This window comes from Eschscholzia californica, unplaced genomic scaffold (assembly GCF_041429995.1).
Source record: "Eschscholzia californica isolate CP2 unplaced genomic scaffold, dmEscCali1.0.p SCAF_2, whole genome shotgun sequence".
Lineage (NCBI taxonomy): Eukaryota > Viridiplantae > Streptophyta > Magnoliopsida > Ranunculales > Papaveraceae > Eschscholzia > Eschscholzia californica.
In genome coordinates this window covers 2,903,324-2,909,600 of record NW_028238309.1, presented here as the reverse complement: position 1 = coordinate 2,909,600, position 6,277 = coordinate 2,903,324, and positions in this window count along the sequence as shown.

Here is a 6,277-nt window from a genome sequence, read left to right as displayed (position 1 = left end):
AATATTAAAATAGTAAATGTCTACCAAATGTCCACAAATATTCACAGATGTCTACGAAAGTCGAAAAATATATTTTTGAAATGTTAGTATAAACATATTATTTCATGTGATTAAACAATAATAATAATATTAAAATAATAAATGTCTACCAAATGTCAATCAATGTCCACAAATATTCACAGATGTCTACGAAAGTCGAAAAATATATTTTTGAAATGTTAGTATAAACATATTATTTCATGTGATTAAACAATAATAATAATATTAAAATAGTAAATGTCTACCAAATGTCCATCAATGTCCACAAATATTCACAGATGTTTACGAAAGTCGAAAAATATATTTTTGAAATGTTAGTATTAATATATTATTTCATGTAATTAAAAAATAATAATAATATTAAAATAATAAATATCTACCAAATGTCCATCAATGTCCACAAATATTCACAGATGTTTACGAAAGTCGAAAAATATATTTTTGAAATGTTAGTATTAATATATTATTTCATGTGATTAAATAATAATAATAATATTAAAATAATAAATGTCTACCAAATGTCCATCAATGTCCACAAATATTCACAGATGTCTACAAAAGTCGAAAAATATATTTTTGATTAGCACAAATATAATATGCATTACACATTTTGTCAATGGACTCAAGATCTTAAAATGTCCCCAGGACATTTTGTCTATGGATCAAATGTCTTAAATTGTCTATAAAGACATTTTGTCTACAAACTCTCAATGTCTTGAAAATGTCTATGAACACATGTTGTCTATAATAACTCATCCGAAATGTCTTGAAATGTCTACGGGACATTTTGTCTATGAAAGTCTGTGAAAGTCCCGCTCCACTACCCCCCCTAAGAAAATAGGGTACATTGGTATCCTTTTATCAGTTGAACTACGGAGTAGTTTATGTTTTTACGTTTTCATATATGTTTTGATGGTGTCTATTCACTACTCGTACATAGGTATTGTTGTAACTAAAAGTCGCGGAAGCTATCGAACCTATCCTAGAAATTGATCCGATTATGAAGATTAATCGAAAAGCTAAGTCAAAATCAAATATGCGAACAGAATTTAACGAAGTTCGGCTTAAAGCCTACGTCCTCGAGCGAACAAGAAATCTTTATTGAAGGATAGATGAAGACGACTAACACAACCCGCAAGTTCGTCCCAAGATGGTACCGTATAGAATTAACCTTCTATACTAAATCTTCGACGACCGAGAAATTTAACACCGCTCAAAACTATGAACAAAAATTTCTCTCTCACTTGCTCTCTCTCTCTTTAGCTCTCTCTAAAGAAGAGTTGTTGTTGCTTGTGTTGGTGATAATTAGAAGCACTCTAAGACCCCCTATTTATATAAATTATAAGCCGACTAATTTAGTGTCAATTTTGAGCAATTTCCAAAATTGGAAATCCAATTTGGTTTAGGATTCACCAAACCGACTCTTCACCAAACCGACTCTTCACCAAACCGACTCCAATTGGATGCATCACCACCGACTCAAATTGGATGCATCACCACCGACCTCCAATTTGAATTTGAAAAACTGCCTCTCACAGGTATCCTTTTATTAGTTGAACTATCAAGTGGTTTATGTGATAGTATTTAACTACTCCAGAGGAAAACACTTGCACTTGTTTGTTGTGGTAAGTGAACGCAAGGAAAAGACATGAAAATAACGAATAACGAGATAATTCACTTATTGGCATTTCGTGTTCATTTTGTCGTAGTGCTCTACTTGCCTTCTTAATTCTCTCTTAATAACAAAAAAGGAAAGAATAAGTTGCTAGACTGCTAGTACCAGCATTTCTTCAATGTTTCTATCAGTTAGAATGTCTGTGTAAGCAGTTTCAATGGTTGAATGAGATTCATTCGAAATATTTGAATATTTCTACTAGATAATGTACGAGTGCCATCAAAACATTGATAACGTTGATGCAATAAGCTTGCTAACCCCACCCACCACTATAATTATGATTAGAAAAGGATTTGCTCACTATTGTCTAAATAGATTAGGAATTACTTTGTAAAATAGATTTATTGTAGATATGAAATAATCAGATTAATTAAGGGGGTGAACTTGAAAGTCTGATCACTTGGAGATATACTGAGAGAACACATTTCCAAGTAGATCATGCCGTGTAAACTTAAATTTGGAATACTGGATATTCATTTCCAAGTAGATATAATATTGTTCGTTCGCTGATGTTATAGGCCTCTGTGTCATCTGATGTTATGTGGATGAATTGGTGATCCGGCGCCGGTGAGGGGGTGCAACAGGTGCGGCGGCACCGGCCCCCCCTCTACCAAGGGGCCCCATTTTCGGTTATGCTAAAGATCGAACTTCTATATGCCGGGCCAATTTATTTAACAACGTAGTATGTAGCGTAGTTGGTCTGTAGCAAATTCTATGCATCAGAAGTCCCAAGTTCGAAACCTCTCCCAACCTTGCATTCTTTATTACGTAAGTTTTATTAAGTTTCAGATTCTATAGGCATCCATACCACTATAAAGTTTTCATATGTTCCAGCTTTCCATATCACTATAAAGTTTTCATATGTTCCAGCTTATGTAGGCGCCCCCATTTAGTAAATAAAAAGCCCAGTTTTATGATTTCATAACCCTCCTCATAGATATTCTAAAGACTACCAAGCCTGTATTTTCAAGATTCTACGCCTAGTCTCCATAGGCGTTCCACGCTATTTTACAGTTTAATAGTGTTCCACCTTCTACAGGTGCCCCATACCCAAAATACAAAGTTCACTTTAATGAATTCATGATACGTGTTGATATTCTAAAGGCCGCCTATTCAACAAAAAAAAAAAAAAAAAAATTCTAAAGGCCGCTCACCCGCTCCAGTCTCTAATTAATAATTATTACCTCTCGTTTTCTCTCTCTATTATGTAATAGGTTTTCATGTCTTATCTTCCTAGTATACATAATTTCGTTGTTTTTCTAATAATATTTTTTATGCAATACAATCTTGTTTTCTATTTGTGGCATCTAATTTGGTGTCATGCTTAATTTATGTTAATATTTGTTTTAGTTTATAAAATTCGCAACTTTCAAATAGTGAGATAATTTGTTTTCTTATATTTACGTGATCAGATTGAATATAGTTTATATAGTTTGAATGTTATGTAACAATTGAGATAGTAGTATTTTTTTACATGAACATATGTATTTTATGATATCTTATGGAAAAAATTGTTCAGACAAATTATTTGAATATTCATCTGTTATATCACATGTATTTTTTTTAGTTCTCACATCATAAGAAGGGCCCCGAATTTTTTTTCGCACCGGGCCACGAAAATCTCGGCCACGTCACTGCAGATCCCCAGAATGCACTTTAATAGCGTCGCCTGTGAAGGTCTACGTGTTCATTTCAATTTTTCTTCAAATCCTTATATATAGTTCTTCACTAAAAATCAGTAGTGTACTAGAACCACTCTTCTTATTAGCATGGATAATCAAGATTTACAAAAGTCTCATTTTCCATTTCTGCTCAAAATGGTCATACAAGTACAAATCAAATTGTGAACTTAATGTGTATGCAAGAAGACTATGGGTATTCCCATTAATCAGCCGAAAATCAAGACCTATTTTCTGTCCTACTTATAATTCTGGACCACATTACACCATCTATTTTTTCCTTGCATCTCCTTTCTTTTCCTTTTGGTTTACTTCACAATTCACACGCATTTGACTTGTTAGATCTTAATTTATCCGTGTTTTGTCTTCTATATAAGAACTGCATAAGGTTTGTTAGCAAATTGTGGATTTTCAGGATTGTTGTTTGCTTTTTAGACTGCAGCAATGGGTGCAATTCCACCACTTACAGGTCTTTTGCTTGTGTTACTGATTTGTGGGGTGGTTGTTTCGAATTCCGAGGGAAGAGGCGATGATGGGTACGGTGAAGCAGCATTTGTTAACCTCCGCCATGTGGGGCCTCGGTGGGAGGTGTTGAGTAGTGATGGGTTCCGAAAGATGGGACGAGGAGGTGGATGGGGAAGAGACGGATCACGTCGAGGATCCAGCAGGTATGGACCAACACACCTCCTGCGGCTAACCTTCCGGGTCGGGAGAAGGCACCTGTAGGACCTCCTGCACCATATGCACGTAGGCCGTAGCCATCCTGTTGCACCACCTCCTCCAATCTACTGATTAAGCTGTGAAATTTTCGGTGTCTCTTTCTCTCTATATATATATATGAGAGGATCTCTTTAAATCACATAGGCTTCTTATAAATTATGTCTTACAAGTGAAAGTAGAAAAACAAAATAAGTGACCAAAGAATCCTAGATGTGACAATATTACCAAAAGCAACATCTTTTTTGTCCAAAAGTACTAGATATATTGCTGCAAACTTAGGTGTGAAAAATTCAACCTAATCTAGAAAACAACATCGCACGACGGAAGCTTAACCTTTGGATTCCATAGTTTATAAATCCTCAATCTCTATGATTCCACCGAAAACTTAAGACCTGGGTCGGGGTTTTGTGGATTACATCGATGCTATTAGCTTGCTAACCCCACCACTATAATTGTGATTAGAAAAGGATTTGGTATTTAATGGCATGCAAGTTGAGGAAGAAAATGTCATTCAAAAATATGATTCAACTTGTGTAACCCTAAAGGGGGGCAAAAACAGTCCTAGTACTGTGCAAAAAGTTTTTGATGTTTATGTATATATATTCCTCACTATTGTCTAAATAGATTGGGAATTCACCTTGTAAAATAGATTATTGTAAATATGAAATAATCAGATAATTAATTAAGGGGTGAACTTGAAAGTCTAATCAAGTTTGATTTAATAGTTAAAACTTGACTTCTTATATTCAACACAAATAATGAACATTATCCACTTTTGATCTATAAAATATGAAAAATGAGTTGTTGATAGTTAGGGATGCACTAATATGTTTTGTTTAGTCATTTTTCCTTGATTTGATTCAACTTGTATGTTGACCTTCCTTGAACCACTTCACTATTCCAAGTTTTCAAGTGGAGTTTTAATTTTGTAAAATACTTTACGGACGAGTACTCAAACTGCTTAATTTAATTTCTGAACATAAACTGTTGTTTGTCCCAGAAGAAGACTTTGTGCTATATCGATTACATATTAGTTAATTGGTATTTTGACAACCTTGACATATAGAGTTATTATGTAATCTAGTGTATCTAAGTATAAAGTTATATCGTCCACCACAGCTTCCAATCTGACTCAATTCCAATCTGTCTCCATTCGTGCAATCCCACGCGCAGAAAATAGTCACGCACACTGGACAGCTCAATCGGTGCTACATCCTCCTTCACACTTTTTTTTTACATCCTCCTTCACACTTGTCATAGTATTTACACTGCGTGTGAATACTTGATTGGCTTTTCCTTAGCTTCATATGTATTACTCATTAAGCCTTTGGCTATTAATATGAAGTTTAATTTCGAAAAAAAAAAGTATATAAAGTTATATGAATCATGAATTCTCAATGGACCCAATTAATTTGATTATTCCATCCCGCCAATTATATAACTAATTGACAATATTTATTAATCTTAATTAAGAGTTCTCAATTAAGTTCTCGTTTTCGTTTTGTTAAAGAGTTATTTCGTTTACATATGAAACTACAAATGATATTAGTTATAAATGTTTTTATCTGAAATCACTATAAACGATAAATACGAACTTGTTTTTATGTAGTTTATGTTTATCCAAAATGATCGTCATAAGGGCTAATAAATATGTTATAGTATTAGATAGAGAGGGGGACTTTTCATGTAAAATTTGGCTATTTTTGAGGCAGTTTTATCTATACAAGTATACATCTAGTTTTGATCATTTTCTAAAAAAAAAAAATTAACGTTGTTTAAATAAACAACTAAGCATAATAATTCAAAAGAAAATGCTATTGACGAACAGTGTTCTGATAATTAAGAACATTAATTCACAAACTTGGGAAGTGACATTGCCTGGTATTGGACCTCTAGGTTGCTAGCATATGCTTGTTTGATATAGACAGTCTCATCCATATACAGATGAGTCATTATTGAAGGTCAATTCCTACTTAGGTGAGATTTTCAAATATAATATTCACTATATGTCTATAGGGATCATTCTGTAGGGATTTACACCCTTCTACTAGTGTTTATAGCGGAAATAAGACATCTAATGTCTACACTAGTATTCCCAGGATCACATGCAAAACTAATAATTAATCTAATGGAGATAGTGGATTACCTTAATCGCTTTTCCCTC